The sequence below is a fragment of the Monodon monoceros genome, unplaced genomic scaffold (assembly GCF_005190385.1).
Source record: "Monodon monoceros isolate NGI ecotype Baffin Bay Population unplaced genomic scaffold, NGI_Narwhal_1 Super_Scaffold_12, whole genome shotgun sequence".
Lineage (NCBI taxonomy): Eukaryota > Metazoa > Chordata > Mammalia > Artiodactyla > Monodontidae > Monodon > Monodon monoceros.
Genome location: NW_021703768.1, coordinates 35,104,576 through 35,130,284, shown reverse-complemented (window position 1 = coordinate 35,130,284; position 25,709 = coordinate 35,104,576). Strand labels below are relative to the sequence as shown.

Genomic DNA, 25,709 nt, shown 5'->3' with positions numbered 1-25,709 from the left:
TGCCTTTTGATATTACAGAGAAACTCATAATTTTTCCAAGAGACGGTAAAAAGAAAAAAGAAATAGGTCTAAACAGGAAAAAACCTAAAGGTTCCATCCACCCAAGAGAAACACATGTGACCATGTTGAGAAACTTCATTAGACAGATGCAATGTCAAGCACACACATGCATACACAGGCGACCACTGCTCCATGCCTGTATGAAATTTATGCCCACGCACAAATTGCTGATTGACTTGGAGACATGATATTTATGAACTTGGCTGAAATGTCAAATTTGACATTCACTGTGTGAAGCGTAATATAGTCAATGCCCTTCACTGCACTGTAGTATTTACCTGGTAATGCTCTCTACTTCTCTTCCTTAGCGAGAAGATAAGGACAGCAAGAACCTGTTTAATCCTAATCCTCTTTACTTCATTCACACAGGCCAGCTGAGTTGAACACTCAACACAAGTTCTTTAAAAACACAGGCAGGTAAGAGAGCTATTTGATACAATACAAAAAGAAGGAACACCCTCTTCCCACCAACTCCCCATGAACCCTGGGACCTCATGATCCTAAGGCATAATACGGTCACCTTCCCAAGTGTTAACTTTGGGGATGATGTGGTGAGCTATGGATGTCATTTACAGTGATTGATTTTTAAGTCTGTTAAATTATATAATATCCTTAATTTACATTTTTTTTCTTTTTTAGTTTTTCAGTTATAGGATTTTATTAATGCTTTTAGATTTCATTTTTTAAAAAGTGATTGCTATACCACTCTGAAAGAGATATCTATAAATTTATGCTACAAATTCAGCCAGATGTACATTGCTTTGACAGATGATAATATCCTTACACAACTAAACTAAATGAAGTGATTGACTCTACTTATTTTGAAGTATTAAAGTATTTAAAGACAATTCATTCATTTCCTTGAATTTTCATAAAATGCAACACTGATTTGAGAATATTTCAATGCTAATGAAGATGTATTTAGTGAAGATTTAGTTGAATATTTTGACAAAATAACCTTCTCAGTAATAGAATTACTATTCTGTTATTATTTGCTGTTTCTACCAAGGAAGCAGTAAATATAAAAAACATGAACTTGGTGAATGCCAGGTATTAACTTCACTGCATATTTTTGTGTGTGTGTACTCTTATAGATTAATAATTCTTAGCCTAATGACCATTTACATCCAGAAGAATAGCAGAATAGCAGTATGGTTTGTTGATGGTAAAAATTAAATCAAGTGCTAATCCTGACATTTTATTTCTCGTTGCTTGGTAACAGTGCAGCAACTCTGTAAGAGTTCCTTTATCTCAGCTACAGTGGACTTCATTGCCTTGTGGGGTAGCAATACCAACTGCAGCAAGTCATTTGTATGGCATTATCCTTCCAGAATTTTGTTGCTATTTTTTATTGTTAGTGCAGAGATCCTAAAAGAAAGTCATTTTAATAATACATCCTCCTTCTTTGATGGATTGGTGAATTTTATTCTAGCTACTTTTGGCTTTTCGGCTTTGTGTCTGTAATTTCTGAGGTTTCACAAATTTGTGTTTTATCAGTCTGTACAGTATCAACCTAGGCTTTTGAATTTCATTGTAAATATGTACATTCTAAGTGATTCTTCATTAGTTCTTAGTGAACATCTTTTATCCTTGACCACCTAAGAAGGGAGAAAAAAATATCTGGGCAGAATTTTTCTTTCATAAAAATAGAACACATACCTCATCCTTCTCTAATATAGAGCATTCCTAGTTTTAGAACCTGCTTTAGGAAAAGGAAGCCTGTTGAACCAGTGTGATTTGTTTTAAGTGAAAGGCTGATTCATGTTGCATATACTATATATGTTCTATATGCTGTTAGTTCACAATTATTATTTACAACAAAGGTTGATAAACTATAGCCTGTGGTCTGTTTTTGTATTGTCTAAGAGCTAAGAAATTTTTATATTTTTAAAGGTTGTTTAAAAAAAAAAAAAAAAAAAGCAATATGTGACAGAGACAGTGTGGAGCCTATAAAGCCTGAAATATTATCTGGCCCTTTGCAGATAAAAACTTGCAGACCCTTGATTTATGGCATAGTTTCCATTTCTATAGTCTGAATATATTAAATGTCACTAAGTATTATTTTTTAAAGGACCAGTGAACTTAAGTAGAACTGAAATAAAATAATGATAACTGGTTTGAAGAGAATCAATGAAAAAATTAAATTGAATAATATGAATTTGTGAAGAAGTAGTGAAATGATTATGCAGTTTGGTGGGTCTGTTTTGGGGGCAACCATGAAGAAAGGAAGATTACATGTAGCAACTTGTTTATCTTGCTTATCTTGCCACAGTTTTTACAATTTCTTTACTAACTCAATGCCTTTGTCAATAAATCTGACTTTAATAAAATTGTATAGTGATAGACTCACTTTATTAGAAGCATTTTGCTTTTTCCTGCCCATTAGACTTTATGTCATACTTGAGGCCAGTTTCTTACTTACAATGTCTGTATCCTGGGGTGATGGGGTGAGGACTTCTCCAACTTGACCTGGGTCTGGCACTCAGCTGCAGCTCCTGCTGTCTGGAAGAATTTCCAGGAGCTACGGAAGTGGTCCAGAGTTGGAGTCATCCTGTGTCCCTGGGTTTTGGAAGGGCCCTGCAGCCCTGGGTTTTCATCTCCTCTGGAGCTGTGCCCCCCACATCCTGGAGAGAGGGCAGGAGAAGAATTGTGGACAGACTTTGGGCAAGGTGAGGCTCATTTTCTCAGCCTTCCAAACCAGGGCTTTTAGCCTCCTATTCTGTTTTTAGTCAAAAATGTGTTTCTAAGAGTTATCTGGCTATTTCTTATTTATTGGTAAGGTAAAGCCTGAAATCAGGAAGTTAACCAGGGCAGCCGTGTGTTTTTTTTATCTGGCATTAGTCTTCTTAAGCAATACAAAGGGCTCCAACCAGCCAAACTGTATTCTAGTGATGAGAGTTAAAAGTCAATTTTTTACTTATTTATTTTTGCTGTGCTGTGCGGCTTATGGGATTTTATTATAGTTCCCCGACCAGGGATCGAACCTGGGGCCCTGGCAGTGAGAGTATCAAGTCCTAACCACTGGACCACCAGAGAATTCCCAAAAGTCAATTATTTTAGCTAGACTCACTTAACTCCTCTTTCTTGTAAGCAAAGGCCCAGAAAACCCCATGCTTGAGCACCATTTGTGTATTAGTAGGCGTTTTATATTACTTTATATTCGTAATGCTTTATGTTTTCAAAGTGCTTTTACATATATTATCTCATTTGATCCTCTTAATCACCAGGTGAGGTAGGAGGAGAAGCAGTTTTCTTATAATATTACAAATGAGAAAACTGAGAAACAAATCAGTTTCTGGGAATAGATCATTGGGAAGTTGAACGGCTTAATGAAAAGGACATTTGAAAGTCTTGGTTTAAGTCCTGACTTCCATGTTTCCTCTGCCACTGTCCTGCCATGACAATACTGAGGCTTTATTTCTGAGATACTGAACATTTCTGAAAATGTTGGCATAGCTAAGTGGGCTTTTATAGGAGCTTTCACCTTATTTTAAGTGCAAATGGAAAGGGTCATGATTTTAGGTGTTGTGTATAGAATGGATTTTTATGGAGCTGTGAAGGGAGACAGGGTAGCCGATGAGGAGACTATTGCAGTGGTCCAGGCAAGAGGTGATGGTGGCTTGGACTTGAGTGGTGGAGTGGAAGTGGGGAGAGGTGGTGGAATTGAGATATACAGTATCTTGGAAGAGGAATCTTATCAGACTTGTCGATGCCTTGGATGTGGAATGCTGGGGTAGAGGAAAGGCAGAGAGTAAAATGATTCCCACCTGACTTGAGCAATGGTGTGACACCTACCAAGCTGAGGAAGCCTGGGAACAGCTTTTGGAAGGAGGAGTAACAAGAGCCCTGGTAGGATTGATTGGCTTTTTTAGGCATTCAAGTGGTGATGTAGGTGAAGATGGACATGTATGTGTTGTGCTCGGAGGAGAGGTCTAGAAGGGAGTTAAACAATTGGGAATAATCCACATATATTTGATAAGTAGAGTCATGGAATAGAAAAGAACACTTAGCGAAAAAGTCCTGGGACTAAGCTCTAGGAGTCTCAGTATATTTCTTTCTTTCTTTTTTTTTTTTTCTTTATTTTTGTGAACAGTATCTGAGATTAAGAATCACATCTTTATTTACAATAGCCAGGACATGGAAGCAACCTAAGTGTCCATCGACAAATGAATGGATAAAGAAGATGTGGCACATATAATACAATGGAATATTACTCAGCCATAAAAAGAAACGAAATTGAGCTATTTGTAGTGAGGTGGATGGACCTAGAGTCTGTCATACAGAGTGAAGTAAGTTAGGAAGAGAAAAACAAATACCATATGCTAACGCATATATATGGAATCTAAAAAAAAAATAAAGGTTCTGAAGAACCTAGGGGCAGGATAGGAATAAAGACACAGATGCAGAGAATGGACTTGAGGACACAGGGAGGGGGAAGGGTAAGCTGAGACTAAGTGAGAGAGTGGCATGGACATAGATACACTACCAAATGTAAAATAGATAGCTAGTGGGAAGCAGCCGCATAGCACAGGGAGATCAGCTTGGTGCTTTGTGACCACCTAGAGGGGTGGGATAGGGAGGGTGGGAGGGAGACGTAAGAGGGAGGAGATATGGGGATATATGTATACATATAGCTGATTCCCTTTGTTATACAGCAGCAACTAATACAACATTGTAAAGCAATTATACTCCAATAAAGATGTTAAAAAATAAAACAAAATAAAAAAAGAAATAGGAAAAAAAAACCAATCACATCTTTGCCTCCCACTGGCATTGTGACCTTGGACAAATAAGCACTTTAGAATCCCAGCTTCTCTATAGCATCTCCTGTGTATTTGCCTATTTCACGGGTCTGTTTTGAGCGTCAGTGGGTTAGGTCATTTGGATGTGTTTTCTAAAGCTCTGAAGTGCTATGTTCTTACCTTGATCCCTCCTGCTGCTTTGATTAATGAACCTCAGATGACTGTCCTCACTGGCCCAGTGACAGTGACTATAGGACCACCCCGTGGGTTGCAGCTGGCAAGGCACACCCTCCCTATCCTTTCCCTGTCATCCAGAGTTCTTGAGATGTAGGGGAATTAAAATTCCATAATACCACCGACTTCTAAAATCTCAGGACATTATCAAAAAACTAATCTAGATTGTTTTTTAAATATATTGTTAGCTTTAATCGGCAGTAAATTACCTAATATTTAAAGCTCATCAAAATCAACCTAAATATGTTGATCCCTTACATTTAGCAAATGCAGTGATGACTTTTAAGGTGAGCATTATGGACCCCTTATATATAGAAAGGAAGGTTCTTATAAATCTGTCATTTCATTAGCTTATGAAATGACAGGTTTATAAGTTGCATGCAGTCAAAAATTGATGGCCACTCTCTGCTGTCATATTTTAAATGGAGGATTAGCCAATGACCTATTTATCTCTTTTTGTACTTTGGCGCAAAAGATTCAGATATTCTGGTTTGGGATGAAAACTAACCTTTGTTCCCTGATGAAACATGCTTGAACTGAATATCCACCTTGAATTCTTTTCATTGAAAGTAACATTTATTGTTTTAGGGGGCGTAAGAGAAATGAAATGAATAAAGAGGGCCTCAGATACTCATTGAGGCTTCATGTTCAACTAAGTGCACACCACTACCTGCAAACGTCAGAGAGGCTAAGGGTCAAGAAATAGACCCTTATTTCTTTAGGATGCAGCACACGGTTACGTATAAATAAATTAGTCTTCAGGTGTGTTTTCACTGCTTCCTTATGAAAGCTTTGCCTTATTGAATTTTCACAGACTCAGGAAAAGGTATGTTTTATTTAGTTTGTTTTTAGATGAAATGGTTTGAAACAAACGGTTAATTTGGGAGAAATAATGAAAGATGAGAAACCAAGAATGACTTAATTGTTAGAAAGTACAGTAGTCCCTCCTTATCTGGGGTTTCACTTTTCACAGCTTCAGTTACTTGTAGTGAACTGTGGTTCAAAAATATTAAATGGAAAATTCCAGAAATAAACAATTGATAGGTTTTAAATTACATGTTGTTCGGAGTAGTGGATGAAATCTCACCCGCTCCAATTCTGTCCCGCCTGGGATCCCCAGCCGTCAACATCAAGCCATCAACGTGGCTTGATGATCCAGGATGACATGGAGCAGATGATCTTCCTTCTGATATATCGTCAGAAAGTCAGTAGTAGCCTAACATTACGTCACAGTGCCTATATCATTCACCTCACTTCATCTCGTCACACAGGCATTTTATCATTTCACATGGTCACAAGAAGAAGAAGTGGGAGCACAGGATAGTAATGTAATTTGAGAGAGAGCAAGACCACATTCACATAACTTCTATTATAGTATATTGTTGTAATTGTCCTATTTTATTATTAGTTATTGTTGTTAATCTCTTTTTTTAAAATAATTCTACAGCATTTCTATTTATTGATTGATTGATTGGCTGTGTTGGGTCTTCGTTTCTGTGTGAGGGCTTTCTCTAGTTGTGGCGAGCGGGGGCCACTCTTCATCACGGTGCGTGGCCCTCTCACTGTTGCAGCCTCTCTTTTTGCGGAGCACAAGCTCCAGACGTGCAGGCTCAGTAGTTGTGGCGCACGGGCCCAGTTGCTCCGCGGCATGTGGGATACTCCCAGACCAGGGCTCGAACCTGTGTCCCCTGCACTGGCAGGCAGACTCTCAACCACCGTGCTACCAGGGAAGCCCTGTTGTTAATCTCTTATCATGCCTAATTTTTTTTTTTTGGCTGCGTTGGGTCTTTGTTGCTACGTGCAGGCTTTCTCTAGTTGCGGCGAGTGGGCGCTACTCTTCGTTGCAGTGAGCGGGCTTCTCATTGCGGTGGCTTCTCTTGTTGTGGAGCACAGGCTCTAGGCGCACGGGCTTCAGTAGTTGCAGCACTTGGGCTTCAGTAGTTGCAGCACACAGCCTCACACACAGTAGTTGCGCACACAGTAGTTGCGGCATGTGGGCCCTAGAGCACGTAGGCTTCAGTAGTTGCGGCACGTGGGCTCAGTAGTTGCGGTGCGTGGGCTCTAGGGCACACGGGCTTCAGTAGTTGTGGCCCATGGGCTTAGTTGCTCCACGGTATGTGGGATCTTCCCGGACCAGGGATTGAACCTGTGTCCCCTTCAATGGCAGGCAGATTCTTAACCACTGCATCACCAGGGAAGTCCCATGCCTAATTTTTTTTTTTAAATGAACAACTTTATTTACAGTTGAAAACCTAAACACAAAATCTTGGCTTCTGAATCTGTGAGGTCTCTTGATCAAATGGGGCAGCAGCAGGCAGGGAAGCAAACACAGGGGCCAATCCAGATTATCTTACTAGGAGCATCACCCCGAGCAAGGGAAGGCCTGATTCAGTCTTCCTCTGGACTGCATCTCTCCACACTGTGAGATCACCACAGGCAGCTTGGGCTTATTGTTGGGGCCTGTGGGAACATTCTCAATCTTTCTCATCACCAGAAGTCCATCAATGATTTTTCCAAACACCACGTGCTTCCCATCAGCCAATCACATTTAGGGCAGGTGATGAAAAACTGGCAGCCATTTGTTCTGGGACCACTGTTTGCCACGAAAAGCAGGCCTGGAGCTGAGTGTCTAAGCTTAAAGTTTTCATCTGCAAACAGCCCCCCCCCCAGTAGATACTAGTGACTCCAGTACCATCTCCATTAACAAAATCTCCACCCTGGATCATGAAATCTTTTATGACCCTGTGGAAGCTGCTCCCTTTGTATCCTGTTGGAACCCCATCTTTTCTGAATTGTCCAGTGCAGAACTGCCTAAAATTCTCAGCCATCTTAGGCGCTGCGTCTGCAAAGAGCTCCATCTTCATGCAGCCAACTTCCCTTGTGTTCTACCCAGTCCTTCTACAAGCCAGTGCCTAATTTTTTTAAAAATATATTTATTTATTTATTTTGGCTGCTCTGGGTCTTAGTTGTGGTGTGTGATCTTTTAGTTGCGGCCTGCAGACTGTTAGTTGTGGCATGCATGCAGGATCTAGTTCCCAGACCAGGGATCGAACCCGGGCCCCCTGCATTGGGAGTGTGGAGTATTACCCACTGGACCACCAGGGGAGTCCCTATCATGCCTAATTTAAAAGTTAAATTTTATCCTAGGTTTGTATGTATAGGAAAAAACAGTATATATAGGGTTTGGTGCTATCCACAGTTTCAGGTATCAACTGGGGGTCTTGGAACGTATCCCGTGTGGATAAGGAGGCACTCCTGTAATGGTTTTCTCTTCTGTTCTTCATTCCGTGAAGAAACCAAGACCACTCATGTCCAGGAGTATAGGTCGCCTTCTCTCCGATTTGGCATCTGAAATTTAATGTTAATTTCTGTCACTGAATAACTAAGCCCACATTCAATTTCTTTGAAGAGAATTTTAAATCCAAATCCCATGGGAGAGAAGTTAAACAGGAATCTGAAGAACTTAGTATCTCTTCTGTGCTTGCTGTGAAAAGGAGCTCTGGGTTATTAATTTAAAGAAGCTATTTTAGTTTCCTTAATAATTATGGGAAAGGATACAAGTTTTGCCTTGCATTCTGAAAAAGTTCTTTTCAGTTTAGAATTTCTTTTTAAGTTTTGGAAAAGGTTTGCTGGCATACACAAAACTCAGGGAAGAAAAATTCAATATTACGAAACTCAGACAAATACAGTTTACCTACAAAAAGCTACAGGATTAAGGCTGTTGAGTTTGAAAGTTTTGGTATAATTTAAATTTCTCTCAATTTGAGGAATTTACAAAGCTCATTCATTTTGAGAATTGGCATCTCAGAAGTGGAATTAGACCTTTAGAAAGAAAGGAAGTATTAAATGGTATTTTAAAGCCAGTTCCATAAACCAATTCCTGCTATAAAAGTAGTTTAGCTGCTGTTTTATTTATAGATATATTTCCCCAATGCTTTTGGCATTATGTTTGCACCCAAAAAGTTTTCACTTACTTTTCCTTTTTGTTGGTTCTTTTTTTTTTTTTTTTTTTTTGTGTTCGGGGGCCTCTCCCTTTTTTGGCCTCCCCCTTTGCGGGGCACAGGCTCCGGACGCGCAGGCTCAGCGGCCATGGCTCATGGGCCTAGCCGCTCCGTGGCATGTGGGATCTTCCCGGACCGGGGGACGAACCCGCGTCCCCTGCATCGGCAGGTGGACTCTCAACCACTGTGCCACCAGGGGAGCCCGTGGTTCATATTTTTAAATGTACAAAGTAGCATTTTATATGTGGATTAATGAGGACTAGATTTTATAAGGAGAGAACAAAATAGAATGGAAAACTTTTCTTCATAAAATTCATTCCCAGGAAATAGGAGGGGCAGTAAAATGGTCCAAATAGAATAGATACAGCTAGGGTATGCCTACACAAAGTGGAGTAGACTCCATAATTGAGATGTTTTCAACTGTGGCAATAGCAGATAAAGGAGATACAGCCTAATGATGATAAAAGCAACAAAAACAACAGCAGCAGCAGCAAGTACTATTTATACTGTGAACTTACGTGCAAAGCACATAAGGTCATCTGTTATAATAACCCAGTGTGGTAGGTTTTATTATCCTTATTCTTTAGAGGAAGGAAATGAGGATAAGGAGAGGCTTTATGATAAAGCTAATAAGGGAGAGTTAAGATCTAAAAACATTTCTTTCTACCTCCAAAGCCATGTTCTTAAGTACAAGTGAAGAATGATAGGTGTATTTTGTTTTATACTTTGTAGTGTTAACATTTAAAATATAATTTATTACCTCTTTAAGGGCAGGGGCTTAGACCTTTAGCTAATTGAATTTTTCAGCCAAGTATAGCTCCAGCACAATGTTAATACTTCCATAAACACAAAATTAAAAATCATTCAGAAATGTTAACCTCTTAAAACTTATAAAATCGGATAATCTCCTGAAAGCTGTGAAATGAGAGTCTTCACACTTGAGAAGGTAGAATGGTTCCCCCCAGTTAAAAATGATGTAGATGATATTATACAGTAGTTTGAAACCAAGATAGAAATTTTAGGATTCTGTATAATAAATACTGCTAATGATTATCTACTTAAAAAATAGGAACTTCCAGTTTCTGTTCTGGCATCTAAGTAGCTTAGTAGTCACCACTCCTGTTCTCACAATAAGAAAGTGAACAAACTGAAAATCAGCAGACAACAATTTGTTCACAATAATAATAGTTTTAATGTATTTCATAATTATAGCTTATGGATGAATGAAATGAATGATAGCAATGTTTTAAAGGACAGGAGGGAGAGATAAGAGTACTCTGTCATAGGGTACTTGCACTACCCGTGAGGTGGTATAGTGTTTTCTGAAAGAAGCCTTGGATTAGTTGTAAATGTATATTGCCAACTCAAGCATAACCACTAAAAAGGGTAAAAAGAGAGGTATACAGTCAGCTGTATCCATGGGTTTCACATCCACACATTCAACCTGAATTTGCTGATGTGAAACTCATGGATACAGAGGGCTGGTTGTAATGAACCTGCTAGGAGAGGAGAAAAAATGGAATCATATAAAAAGCTTAGTTAAAACCAGAGAAGGAGGGACTTCCCTGGTGGTCCAGCAGTTAAGACTCCACGCTCCCAATGCAGGGGGCCCTGGTTTGATCCCTGGTCAGGGAACTAGATCCCTCATGCCACAACTAAGAGCCTGTATGCCACAACTAAAGATCCCACATGTTGCAATTAAAATAATAAAAAGATCCTGCATGCCGCAACTGAAGATCCTGCAGGCGTCAATGAAGATCCTGCGTGCTACAACTAAGACCTGGCGCAGCCAAATAAATATTAAAAAAAAACAAAACAGAAGGCAGAAAAAGATAAGACAAAAAAGAAACAAGGACAACAAATAGAAAATGTAACAACTATGGTAGATGTTAATCCAACTTTATCAGTAGTCACTTTAAATATTAATGGTCTAAGATATACCAGTTAAAAGACAGAGACTCTCAGACGGGATTAAATGAGACCCAGCTATATGTTGTCTATAAGAAACCTGCTTTTATATATATTTTTTGCAGCTTTATTGATATATATAATTGACATATATAGCATTGTATAAGTTTAAGGTGTACAACATGTTGACTTGATACACTTACATATTATGAAATGATTACCACTATAGTGTTAGCTAACATCTCCAGCTCCTCACATAATTACCATTTCCTTTTTATGGTGAGAACATTTAAGATCTGCTATCTTAGCAAAACTGACTTCAGAGCAAGGAAAATACCAGAGATAAAGAAAGACATTCCATGATGATAAAAGGACCAATTCTTAACAAAGACATAAGAATCCTTAAAGTGCATGCAGTGACAGTGGTTCTTTTTTTTTTTTTTTTCACACTCATTATGACCTTCTGAGATACCAGCACCAGCTGCCCCATGCCATCTTCACAGCAGTTTGGGTCCCAGCTCTGTGCAGCCCCTTTCCTAAGCATCAGTTCAACCACTTTCTTTTGCTGCTCTTGCAGTTACTGTATCTGTGTCACCTCAGTGCTTCTTTTTTGCATTTTTAGTTCTCTAATTCCTTATTTAAATTTCCTTTATTAAAATAACTGACAAAAATTAACTCAAAATGGACCATAGACTTAAATGTGAAATGCAAAACTATAAAACTTCTAGGGGCTTCCCTAGTGGCACAGTGGTTGAGAGTCCGCCTGCCGATGCAGGGGACACGGGTTCGTGCCCCGGTCCGGGAAGATCCCACATGCCGTGGAGCGGCTGGGCCCATGAGCCATGGCCGCTGAGCCTGCGCGTCCTGAGCCTGTGCTCCGCAACAGGAGAGGCCACAACAGTGAGAGGCCCGCGTACAGCAAAAAAAAAAAAAAAAAACTTCTAAAAGATAAGAGAAAATCCAGGTGAACTTGGTTGGGTTTGGCAATGCCTTTTTAAATACAACACCAAAAGCACAATCCATGGTCAAGACATCTGTACAGACACCTCACCAAAGACAATATACATATGGCAAATAAGCAGATGAAAAAATGATCAACATCATATGTCTTTAGAGAATTTCAAATTAAAACAATTCGATAGCAATACACACCTATTAGAATGACTAAAATCCAAAACACTGGCATCACCAAATGCTGGTGAGAATGTGGACAACAAGAACTCTCCTTCCTTTTTGGTGGAAACGTAAAGTGGTAGAGCTGCCTTCGAAGACAGTTTGGCACTTTCCAATAAAACTAAACATACTATTACCACATAATCCAGCAGTTGCATTCTTTGGTATTAACCAGCTCTCCTGGTTGGAACACTTGGAAGATTAACAAATTGCCTGTTTTTGTTTTCATATAGAATATATAGTGGACTTGTTCACACTCTGAATCTGAGCCATTGTTGAATTTCATATTTGATTTCTTGTATTTGTCCAAATATCCAAGAACTATTAGTCCTGTGTTTCTGACTTTCACAAGGAAATAAAAGTTTCATTCTTTCAAGAAGTTACTGCATGTGTGACCATGTATAGATACAAACAATATTTCACTTAAATGTGGAAAATGGACAATTAGCTAGAAAGCCATTCTAACTGCACACTGGGTCAAGTTCATAGCTTATGAAATCTACAAGTTACCCCCTTCAGAGTTGCTTGGGAAGATAGTTAAAACGTGACTGTTAAGTTTACAAGTGATAAAGATTGCTATATGAGACACAGTGATTATCTTAGATGATCCCACAATATAGTTGCTGAGATAGGACTAACCTGAAATTAGAAGTTGTATATAGAGCGATGGGTGCTAAATTTAATGATAAAGATAGTAATTGCTATGGGATTCTGATGGTTGTTTGCATGGTTTGTGGCTCTAACCTCAAAGACGCCCTTTCTAACAAGGCTAAGGCCTTGTTTCTGTAGATATTTATATATGGTGGATTGTAAATGAAGAATAAGACTTCAGGTATTTTACACTCTGTCTTGGCTCACAGGTCTAAGGACATTTGAGTGGGGATGGGCCAAAATGGGGTGTGGAGACACATCTTCCATAGAACCAACGGCCTTGAGGGAAGAAATGGAATGGATGTCTCTTGGTTTGATTTCCTTACTTCCTGTTTGTTACTTATATGTTTGCTTTTATAAAATTAGGATCATATTTTATATTCTTTTTTCATTATGTAAAACATTAAGAATGTTTTTGGAGGTCACTAAATGTTCCCCAAGAGGATATTTTAGTAGTTATACTCAAATTTATATTAATAACTCTATTGTTATACTTTTATGTTGTTCTTCCCTCGCTATTATTAATAATGCTATAGTGAATATCCTTGTTTCAGTGTATGTATGATGATTTGATGAAATTCCTAGAAGTGGATTTTTGGGGTGTGTGCCTCAGCATTTTATCAGCTTTTGATAAATATTGCTGAATTGTTCTCTAGGAAGGTAATTTCAATTATAACTCTATAATGATATTTAAAAGTATCATTTTCAGCCATTATTGACAATATGGATATATACTTAATTTTTTTTTTGGATAATCTGCTAGGTGAAAAAAGCTGTCCTGTTTTTGTCCTGTCCTGGTTTTGATTTGCATATCTTTGATGAGAAGGGAGTTGAATATTTATTGGTTGTTTGTATTTTTTGTGATTTTATGTGTTGTTATAAGTATTACTATCATTATTTGAATGGGAATGTCTAGTATTTCATTTCCAAGTGTTCTTTGGTGATGAGTTATATAAGAGGGAGAAAGAAAATGTGCAGGATTGTGGTTGACACGTGAGCTCTGGAATTAGGCTTTTTGGATTTGAACCCAGCTTCCTGAGGGATCCCCCAGCTGCTGGTCTCCAGGCAAGAACTTGATTGGCTATAGCTAGTAGAATATATAAGGAGGAACATCTTAACTCTGAGTTACAGGAGTAAAGATGGATAAGGCTCTCAGAAAGAAAGTAACCATGGCTGGCAGCTTACCCCCAGAACCCCTTCCTAAAATAAGGTGTGAGTCAAGTGCTCTGTTGATTCACTGTTTTGAGACAGCTCTCTAAAACTTACAGTCATGGTTTCCCACAAAATCACCTCATTGCAAATGAAGACATAGATCCTGTTGAAAAAAAGAGAAGGGAAGAAAGGGTAAGAGGATATTTCTAACATAATCTAATGGTTTTGGAATCTTTACCTGTGATATTCTCTCTCAAAAGGTTATTGAATAATAAAGCACAGTATGCCTGACATAAATTGAGGAGATGCACTCTTATGAATTGTCTTATTGGAAAAAAGGCCAAAAATTCCATTTATTAATTTTGCCTCTTCACCTTTATTTTAACTAACAATTTTTGACCTACTTATCAATTTATTCCATGTTGGTCATAAGAATTTAGCTTGTGATTTTAAAGTCATTCCTATTAAAATAGCAGTGGCTTTCCTCACTCCTTCCAGAGACCTTGTCAAAAAATGTTATTTTTTCCACCTCAAATATAGATTTAGCCTACAAATACTGAAGCGATAATTAGGGCTTATGCAAGATTGTTTCACTTGAAATATTAGCTGCTTTTTTTTTTTTTTAAGTTTTACTTTCCAAATCTTTCTAGTTTGAGAGTATAGCTAAAAAAAGAAGGTATTTTAAAGTCATGGCTTACATAAATGATTTAAGTAAGAAATGTGTGAGAGGAAAAATGAAAAACATTACTCATTGACCCCTTTTGTGTTACTGGTTGTATCTCTTTTAAATGCATTTTTGCATGTATCATTATTGTAGCTTGCGCATCTAGCATATGTCAGCCTCCCAAAATTAGAATATATTCAAATTTCTCAATGGCCTTTTATCAGGCTCCTAGAAAAGCCAGGTGCACAACCAAAAATTAGTAAAAGTGAGAGAATGTAATTGCCAAGGTGTTGAAAATTTCTTTCTGATGAGAAGCCACTGTAATCAAAAGAAACTGCCCTAGCAACATCAGTTAAGGTGGACTCTCATGTGAGATTTTTGAAGTATGAAGGAAATCACATTTCTTTTTTGTTCAGGTTAGATGTTACCATTTCTGATAGCTCTTCCAAAGTTAGGTTCCTCGTTCCATAAAATAAACATTTCACACTTCTTTCTGCCATTCCTGTTCCTAGGTACACGAAATTCTTTCACAGGTACCATCTTTCCACATTCCTCCATAGAACACATCCTTCCCTGACTCCAGGCCTTTGCCCTGGCCATTCTGGCTGCCTGGAATGCCCTCCCCGTCCTTCTTTCTGTGGCTCATTTCCTGCCTTCTCACCGAAGCTTTTCCTCTGTTGTAGCATTTATTACTTTGTTATATTGTGGTTAGCTGTTTGCTTGTCTCCTCCAGTAGGACTGAGCAAGAACCTCGTGGGACCTTGTCCTATTCATCTCTGTATCCCCAGTACAGGCACACGATGCCTGGCACATAATAGGTGCTCACTGAATGATGTTTGAGTCACTTAGCCAGAAGGTTAAAATATAAGCGTCACTCTGCAGGCTTAGAAATGTTCTGTTCATTCTAGTTGATTGCCATTATCCTGCTGTAGTCTATAAGAAAGTAAAAAATGCCTTATGTTCGGTGGTTCTTCCTGATGGCTTTATAGTTGAGGTCTTTGTTGGGCCTTGCTTTGAGAGGCTTGATAATCTGCCACCAGGTGTTCTGTAATTCCCTTCCTTATTACGGTGACTAGGTTCCTCTGATTTCTCTGGGATCACTAACTCATGGTGTGCCTTTTAATGCTGGCTGGAATAGATAGTGTGTCTGATTCAATAGGCTTTTATTGCTCAGCTAAAGGAGAACAAGCCATATGGTAGTTAACTAGCTTTGCAAAAGATGATAAATTAGTGGCAAATAAACTGGCCTTGTAAATGCAACAGCCTGGTTAGTCAGGAGAGAATTGGCATAGCATATACACAAGTGCAGAGGAGTGCTGAAGGTATACTAAGTGGCATGGAATTAAAATCATGTGTTGCCTTTAACAAAGTACACCCAGTAAAAGGGGATCGATCCAGGGCTCAATAATCCAGAATAATTAGAAAGATGCTGTAGGTTAATGTGTGTACTTTGAGGTCTTTGTTGTGGACCATCCAGCAACTGATGTAGACTTATAAAATGTAAGGGCTAGAAAGAATATTAGACGTCACTTAAATTTCAACTTTCACATTTTAGAGATGAAATGGCTTTTAGTGGTTCTCATAAGAACACAGTACAAGAAGATAATAGACCTAAAACCCAGAATCTACATCTTTTGACCTCAAATGCAGTTCTCTATATCATACTCTGTTATCTTTTTTTTTTTTTTTTTTTTGCGGTACGCGGGCCTCTCACTGTTGTGGCCTCTCCCGTTGTGGAACGCAGGCTCAGCGGCCGTGGCTCACGGGCCCAGACGCTCCGCGGCATGTGGGATCTTCCCGGACCGGGGCACGAACCCGTGTCCCCTGCATCGGCAGGCGGACTCTCAACCACTGCGCCACCAGGGAAGCCCTGTTATCTCATTTTTTAAGGATAGCAGAAGTCAGTGAAATACATGGCATTAGAATCATGCGGACAAAAATCCTTCTCTTACAAACTACTGACATCGTAAATTACTCTCTTCTATCAATCACAGCCACCTTTTCTTTAACGGGAGAAGGGAAATTCTGTCTAAAAGATCAGTATGCTTCTTTTTTTTTTAACATCTTTATTGGAGTATAGTTGCTTTACAATGGTGTGTTAGTTTCTTTATAACAAAGTGAATCAGCTATACATATACATATACATATACATATATCCCCATATCTCCTCCCTCTGCGTTCCCCTCCCACCCCTCTAGGTGGTCACAAAGCACCGAGCTGATCTCCCTGTGCTATGTGGCTGCTTCCCATTAGCTATCTATTTTACACTTGGTATTGTATATATGTCCATGCCACTCTCTCACTTCGTCCGAGCTTACCCTTCCCCCTCCCCGTATCCTCAAGTCCATTCTCTATGTCTGCGTCTTTATTCCCGTCTTGCCCCTAGGTTCTTCATGACTTTTTTTTTTTTTTAGATTCCATATATATGTGTTAGCATACGGTATTTGTTTTTCTCTTTCTGACTTACTTCACTCTGTATGACAGACTCTAGGTCCATCCACCTAACTGCAAATAACTCAGTTTCATTTCTTTTTATGGTTGAGTAATATTCCATTGTATATATGTGCCACATCTTCTTTATCCATTCGTCTGTTGATGGACACTTAGGTTGCTTCCATGTCCTGGCTATTGTAAATAAAGCTGCAATGAACATTGTGGTACATGACTCTTTTTGAATTATGGCTTTCTCAGGGTATATGCCCAGTAGTGGGATTGCTGGGTCATATGGTAGTTCTATTTTTAGTTTTTTAAGGGACCTCCATACTGTTCTCCATAGTGGCTGTATCAATTTACATTCCCACCAACAGTGCTGGAGGATTCCCTTTTCTCCACACCCTCTCCAGCATTTATTATTTGTAAACTTTTTGATGATGGCCATTCTGACTGGTGTGAGGTGATACCTCATTGTAGTTTTGATTTGCATTTCTCTAATGATTAGTGATGTTGAGCATCCTTTCATGTGTTTGTTGGCCATCTGTATATCTTCTTTGGAGAAATGTCTACTTAGGTCTTCTGCCCAGTTTTGGATCGGGTTGTTTGTTTTTTTGATATTGAGCTGCATAGCATGTTAGCTCAGTTGGTTAGAGCGTGGTGCTAATAATGCCAAGGTCGTGGGTTCGATCCCCAGCATGCTTCTTTTAATTGTCATTCTTAACTTTTCAAATATGGCGTTGAGTTTTGGGGATGAGCTATGTATTCTCAGAAGACATTTTAGATTCGGGACCTTGATCAGCTTTATTCACTGTAGGTTTCAGTGATTGCTGTGAATGATAACTTCAGAGTTAGGACTGGTTTCCTAGTGATGACTAGAGGCTGAAATTCAATTTGTTGGAAAAAACTGAAAACTGAAGCCAAATCAGGCCTCTGTACCCAACACCAAATTAACTTTTGGAGACAGAGTTTTGGGTAAAGTAGAAATAAATAGCTTTATTGATTTGCCAGGCAAAGGGGGCCACAGTGGGCTAATGTCCTCAAACCATGTGTCCCCAGCTGGGGGGGTATTGAGAAGTTCTGTAGTAATGGTTCAAAGAGGGCATGATCAGCTTGTGGACATTCTTCTGATTGGTTGGTGGTGAGGTAAGTGGGATTCAGCATTATCAACCTTCTGGTTCCAACTGGTCTGGGGTCTACATGCTTGTGAGCAGCATATCATTAATTTCTCCCCTCTAGTGGGGGTTTTAGTATCTGCAAAACAGCTCAAAAACACTGTTATGGATATCCCTTGATGGGGAACCAGGACCCCACCCCAAGGCTGCATTATTGTCTCTCTTGACTGTTCCTCCCTTGTCTCTGCATCCCCTCCCTTCCCTAATTATCAACTGTTTGAACCTGCCTTTTGGAACGCAGGGAAGGTCCTGGAGGCTGAAACCTATTTCCTGTAATCAAGAAATGGGGAACACTGAAAGACTTTTGCGCCCAGGAGCCCCACAGGTCCTGCTCGGTATCAAAACAAGTGATGCCAACTGTAAAACTGATTGTGTGTCTCTGCCAGTTGTCCTAAGGGAAGAGTCATTTGATCTTAATGCTAAAATCACAGTTGAGAATGTGATGAATATGTTTGAATGTCTTTAGGACTTAAAGGTCTAGTTTTAGAAATTGAGCTACAGAGAGAGGAAAGAAAGTATTTTGTTTTGATGTTTATTTATTTTTGCATCTTATGACTACTTTATTACACTAAATCAGGGAAAACAAACATGGCATTTTAATTTTCTTAATGAAATAAATAGGATTCAACTTTGCTTACTGCTTCCTAGAAATGCAAACATACTGAGAACATTTAGAAGATTAAATGACAAATAAAACTCTTATTCAAAGTGGCACATGCTAAACGATTTTAAATTTAGGAATTGAGCCATTCACAAACTGAATTCGAGTCACAGTCCCTGCTGGGTTAAGCAACTATTATCTGTGTTCTGGAAATGTTAGAGTTTAACCCAAGTCTTCTTTGCAGTTTGTGCGTTAAGTACTGTGTTCTTGAATTATAAAAAGCTCCAAGGATGATTAACAGCCCCCAACTGAAGGAAACAGTCTTAGAAAGTAACCTTTTAAAGTTTTAGCATCTCTAATAGGCAGTTTTTCTGTGGCTGTAAAACCCAACACAAACGTTTTTCTCTCCTTGTTTCTCCATAACTCTCTTCATTAAAAAATGTTCCTAGTTAATTCTATTAATTATATCATGTCTTGCTGTTTTTCTTGGATTATGTGTTAATGGTGTAATTTTTTTCTTACTATTATAGATAAGGCTGGTGCTTTGAATGAATGTGTTAGAAGTATTTTAATTCCTTTGGGTAGATGTACTCATTTTAATTACTTCTTTGGATTTGCTACAGCCTTAATAAGATTTTCTTTTAGAAAAAGATAGGACAAATAAAATTGGATATTTATAATACTGGCTGCATGTTATTAAATCACATACTTAGTGAAGGTTGGCATTTTTTGGTTAAATAAAAAGTGAGAAGACAGAATGCCATCATGGACTAGACTGCATGTCGTATTAGTGTCAGTGGAAATGGAAATAATACCATTAACTGCTTTTGAATTTGTTTAAAAACACTTCTTCCATTCTACATAAACTATTGGGATAATCCATGAAGTGAGTAATACTTTTTTTAAATCCATATGTCCTATTTTGCTGCTAGGCACAGTTTTAGTAAATTAGGTTATTTTAGGTAAAGCTTTTCTTCTAATGAGTTCAAACTGCTTCATCCATTTTCCTTCTCATCCCATGTTTTTAAATGAGACATTGTAGGGAGGAAGAACTGCTTTTGTTTTGTAATGAGGAACATGAGGTGGAAGGTGATTATCATCAACTCTGAGGTTGGACAAGTGGAGAAAGGAAGAGTCTTTTGTTGTTCTCTGGGTATCTCTGTCACATTATAGTTTTTTTGCTGGTGGTTAACTAAACCCTTTTATTTCCTAGAAAATATTACTAGGCCAGGTATTATTTTACAATATTAACTTTGATCCGTGCTTAATTTCATTCACTTAATTAGCTCATTTTATTTTCCTAATCAGTAGAGGCCCTTTTCTATCTTCATTATATCAACTATTCTTTCTGGCCTTGTGTCATTCTCCAATTTGATAAGTGTACTGTTTGATTTTTATACATTTTATTCCAGAGACGATGTAAAGTAGCTTATAAGACACAGAAAATATACAAGATAACATCAATTAAAAGTAGGGGGCTTCCCTGGTGGCGCAGTGGGTGAGAATCTGCCTGCCAATGCAGGGGACACGGGTTGGATCCCTGGTCCGGGAAGATTCCCACATTGCCATGGAGCAGCTAAGCCCGTGCGCCACAGCTACTAAGCCTGCACTCTAGAGCCCGTGCTCTGCAGCAGGAGAAGCCATGACAATGAGAAGCCCGCACACCACTCGCTGCAACTAGCGAATGTCCGCACACAGAACAAAGACCCAACACAGACCCCCCCAAAAAAACAACAAATAAATTAATTAAAAAAAAAAAGTAGGGCTCTACGAAGAAAGAAAAGCAATGGTTGGGCTTTAAAATGGAGCTAGGACGAGATGAAAAATTATACTGTAATGGCAAACAAAAGATGTCAAATAAAAATTACTCATTTAGGGTCTTCCCTGGTGGCACAGTGGTTAAGAATCCACCTGCCGGTGCAGGGGACATGGGTTTGAGCCCTGATCCAGGAAGATTCCACATGCCATGGAGCAGCTATGCCCATGCGCCACAACTACTGAAGCCCGCGCACCCAGGGTCTGTGCTCCGCAACAAGAGAAGCCACTGCAGTGAGAATCCCACACACCGCAATGAAGAGTAGCCCCCGCTCTCCGCAACTAGAGGAAGCCCACGCGCCAGCAAAAGACCCAACACAGCCAAAAATAAATAAATAAATAAATTTTTAAAATTTACTCATTTATATAGTTGATAGTACATATAATTTTTTAATTTAATTTTTATTTTATATTGGAGTATAGTTGATTTACAGTGTTGTGTTAGTTTCAGATGTATAGCAAAGTGATTCAGTTATACATAAACATATATCCATTCTTTTTCAGATTCTTTTCCCATGTAGGTAACTACAGCATACTGAGTAGAGTTCCCTGTGCTATACAGTAGGTCCTTGTTGGTTATTATTTTATATATAGTAGTGTGTATATGTTAATCCCAAACTCCTAATTTATCCCTCTCTCCCACCATAGTACATAAAATTTAAAGGAAACTAATGATTAAGTGAAGTACAACTATTCTTGCTATTAAAACTAGACAGAATTTTATCTTAGGCACTGTTTTAATTGCAAGAAAGAGCTCTTTATAACTATGGTATAAAGATACAGGTTTTCTCTAAGAGCATACTCTTCTTGGAGCATTAAAAGAGTGGTTGGGCTCCTAAATCATTGTTTTTTTACCCAAACTTTTGCTAAATACTTGAAGATCATGAGCCTGAGATTGTCTTCTCTGACACAGATGGGAATATATCTGTTCAGAATTGCCTGTTGCACCCAGACCCTTGCCCCTTAACCATAATGAACTCAGGATGTGTTCCCTGTCTTCATTTAAGGCCTTGATAAAGACATTGAACAGGATAGGACCAAAGACATCAAAGCACTAGCACAGGGGTTCTTTTCTAATCTGGGGTCTCCCTGAGGCCAGAGGGTAGAAATGGGCCATGGTTATGGACAAATCCCCTGTCATCTTAAGAGGGACTTTACAGGTCAGGAAACATTTTTGTGTGAGGAGATATTGTAGCTTTCATCAGATTCTTAAAGAAGTACATGTTTCCCCCAAAGTTAAAAACCTCAGCATCAGAGACCTCTAAGACTTTGTCAAGCCATCAAGTACTTCTGTGGTTCTTCTGTTATCTACCTATCTGTACATCAGAATGGGCTCCCTGTTTTCTTCTGTTGTATCTAGTAGGTGCTTAATTAATATTTGTTGATTTAAAGTGAATGAAACCAAGTCACATTTTCCCAGTATGTCTATAAAACTCTAACTTGAGGGAGTTGGTCAGGTGCGTTGTGAAATCTTACCCTGTGCTTTTCTCTTGGCCCACCAATGAGCTAGCTAGATCTGCAAGTTAATGAAGTTCATTTGGCAGGGTTTGGTGTGGGGAAAGACTTGTATTGGTGTCTAGCAGTATTCTTTTCTCTGCTTATGACCTTATAGACCATTTGTTCAATAATCCTTTTTGGCGGGAGCGGTGGCTGCACCACACGGCATGTGGGACCTTAGTTCCCCAACCAGGGATCAAACCCGTACCCCCTGCAGTGGAAGTGCAGAGTCTTAACCACTGGACCGCCAGCGAAGTCCCAATAATCCATTTTAAGACACTGTTGTGAATCAAGCCCCAGTTTGAAAAGGAGTATATTTGTGTATTTGCCTCTCTCCATCTGCTGACATCTGTACCATTTTTTACTTGACTGTAATTCTGTGGCCATATTTTCAGGCTCTTTAAGAATCCTGGGATATAATTTTTGTGGGTACAGCCTAGAATTAATTTGGAGAATCTAGGTATCTCTTCTTGGAATTCAGTTCTTCCTTAGCCATATTATTTCTGCCCTTTTCTTCTCCCTGATGGTGAAGTCAGGAGTAACAGGGAATTGAACTGCTGTGCTTTATTCTGTCCTCTCTCTCTAGCGGTCATGATGACCATATCTGAACTCCCCATCAGCAACAACAACAAAATCACCCCAGAAACCACTCTTTCATCATCTTCAGTATTTGGACAGGACTGATCTCATTACAGTTTTCTACCCTTTGACCTACCTGTTAAAGTTTCACGTGACTTCCATTTGTCCTAGGTCATGTGTGTCTCTCTTTTGTATAAGCTCTTTTTTTTTTAAATTGAGGTATAGTTGATTTACAATGTTGTGCTGATTTCTGCTGTACAGCAAAGTGACTCAGTTATACACATTTATACATTCTTTTTTTATATTCTTTTTCCATTATGGTTTATCCCAGGGGATTGGATCTAGTTCCGTGTGCTTTACAGTAGGACCTTGTTGTAATAGTTTGCATCTAAATGTAATAGTTTGCATCTATAGTACTAACCCCAAACTCCCAGTCCATCCCTCTCCCTCTCCCACTCTCTTGGCAACCAGAAGTCTGTTCTCTATGTCTGTGAGTCTGTTTCTGTTTTGTAGATAGCCCTTTTAAAATATGAGGAAACACATGGCTATCCATGTTGTTATATTCTTTCTGTATATACCATTCTCTCATCGTCAAGATGATCCGTTTTCATACTGTCAGAATGGGGGTTTTGAGAGCCTCACATCCCTCGTGAATCCATCTGTCATTCAGAGTTTCTGACCACTTGATCCTGATCCTTATTTTTTTCTCTCAACTTTTCGAAATCTGCTTTCCTTCAAAGAACAGGATACATTTCTATGTATGCCCGGGATTCAGTTCCTGGTCTATTACAAATTCCAGTTTTACATTGTTACTTTCCCTCAGGGTTTCCATCATTTCTACTTTACCAAGCAGTTTATCCTTATTGGTTAGAAGTCCTGAATCATGGTTTTTCTCACTGTTTCATTCTGAAAACTAGAACTTGTCAGAAGGCAATATAGAATTTATCAGCAGAATATGATGAACAGAAGATGTTCAAATAATTGGCATCTCCCATGATATCACCATCTTACATCACTATCTTGTTTCTGAGTTAGTTTTGTCATTTCTGTTAAAGATAAGCCATCTACATCTTTAGTTTGGTGAGCACTCTGATTATATGGCCATTAGTGTGATGTTCTTTCTCCTTTTAAAGTCACTTTAAATATATTTTACCACATCTCATCATAGGTCAGTGGCTTCCCAGGCATGTGCATATTTTCTTGACATAGCTTGTTCTTTTGTCAGCTTATTTTCACCGGACATTGGAGAATGTCCATTAGCATGAGATCCAATCTACAAGGTTTCAATGACTATGCAATTGTAGTTACAATCGTTTATAAGGTTGAAAATTCATTAATAGCCACTAATCTTTTCAGTCTTTGTGCTTTTCTATAGAGACATCTCAGACCCTATGTATTTGACCCAGGCCTTTTTAGCTTTCATGCCATTTTCTCCTATATTTTTGTACTAGTCAAATTACCCCTTAGCATGAAGCTTAAGAAGATGTGCACCTTCTTGCTCCTTTGGATATTTTGGGATGGATGCCCTGCATGCTGACCTCCCCTTTTGCTCCACATTTCCTCTTTCTCTTCCCCATTTTTCTGGGTTAAATTAGTATCCAGAGCACCTCTGCATCTAGCTTGTAACTTTTTCTGTTATTGCTCATTGCTTCCCTCTTCCATTTTTCTAGTCTTCCAAGGTTTTTTTTTTGCTAATTTGGGATTACCTAGTGTTATAAGATTCTAGCCATTATTGCTGTTATTGTCTGCTTTGAAAATTTCTGGAAAAAAGAAGAATATTCATCCTAAGGCTTTTTGAAGATTAAAATGACTCAGGAAAAATACCTACAGTGTGATTCCTCCCCTTCCTCGCACCACAGGCCTCACTTTGTATTACACAGCGAGGTTTGCAGGTGTGCAGCTTTTTCCACTAACAACCTTCAGGGCTGGGCCCATTTTTGTGGCTATACCGGACTGAGGTTGTCAGTAAAATAAAATAAAAAAATAAGAAGGTTATTGCCTTGCTGCTCCTCTGTTACCTTACCTGAGATATAATGTTCGCCAAGTAAAAACAAAAACACTTGTCACCTGAGGATGAATTCTTATCCTTCTCTGAACTTTAAAGTACAACTTTTCAGAATTATAAAGTAGGAAGGGTGCAGGGTAGAGAAAGCAACTTTTTAAAACAAAGTTCAAATCAATAATAATTAACATTTCCTAGCCTCTATTTTCCTGCTAATAACCAAAGACAAGTACTAGTTAGAGAAGCCTCAAGTGTCTGGATTTCTGGACGTACCAGATGGTGCTGCATAAGGACTATGCATCGTGCCAGGGAGAAGCCTGGGTTGCTCTTAGCTACCACCTCTCCTACATCTTGACCTTGTCCGAGGACATTTAAACATGCCCAGTGCTTTGCACTGAGGCTTTTTCTTTGTTCTTTATTCTCTATCTTACCCACTTCTGATTTCAGGAGGTACATTTCTGCCATGCTTAGTGAGTGCTCTTGCGAGCTTTTATTTTTACTTCTTCCTTAATGAACTTGTTCTATTCATCTTTTATTTTTACTTCTTCCTTAACGAACTTGTTCTATTCATCTTTTTCTTTTCAGATTTCCTTTGACTCTCATGTTACTGCCTGATCTCACCAGATCCCCCCTCTCCCCCACTACATTGGTTCTTTCTCACTGTTATTTCTCAAGATCACCCAAAACCAGCACAGAAGCCTTCAATTTCTTCAATAGCTAGCATTAAGGTAGTTCTGCCTCTTCAGTTTTTTTTAATTTTTTTATTATTTTTTTTGTAAAATCTTTTCACAGATTGTCTGAAAACATATGTTTTCTTCTTTTGGTTTGTACTTCAAATATTTTCTTCTTCTGCAATTAACTCTGCTAACCAGCTCTGAGAAAGCTTTGATTTTTGTATAGAAATTTTCAGTACTGTTGAGTGTTGATATTGTGTTGACAAATACTGCCCATGCATTTTTGACAATATGAAAATCATTCCTATTAGGATGACAAAGCCTGAAACTGATTATGTTTAACCAGATTCT

At 38.7% G+C, this 25,709-nt stretch overlaps 1 protein-coding gene, 2 non-coding genes and 1 pseudogene across 4 annotated transcripts in view; 2 read left to right on the top strand and 2 right to left on the bottom strand.

Moving 5' to 3' along the window:
• OXCT1 (3-oxoacid CoA-transferase 1) overlaps nt 1-25,709 on the top strand; it is a 141,522-nt gene that overhangs the window by 42,010 nt on the left and 73,803 nt on the right. The gene's annotated exons all lie outside the window — the stretch shown is intronic.
• TRNAE-CUC lies at nt 3,024-3,096 on the bottom strand. The gene has a single exon. It is a non-coding gene; the product is annotated as a tRNA-Glu (tRNA).
• On the bottom strand, nt 6,903-7,939 carry LOC114892250 (annotated as a pseudogene).
• On the top strand, nt 17,647-17,719 carry TRNAI-AAU. Its single transcript has one exon. It is a non-coding gene; the product is annotated as a tRNA-Ile (tRNA).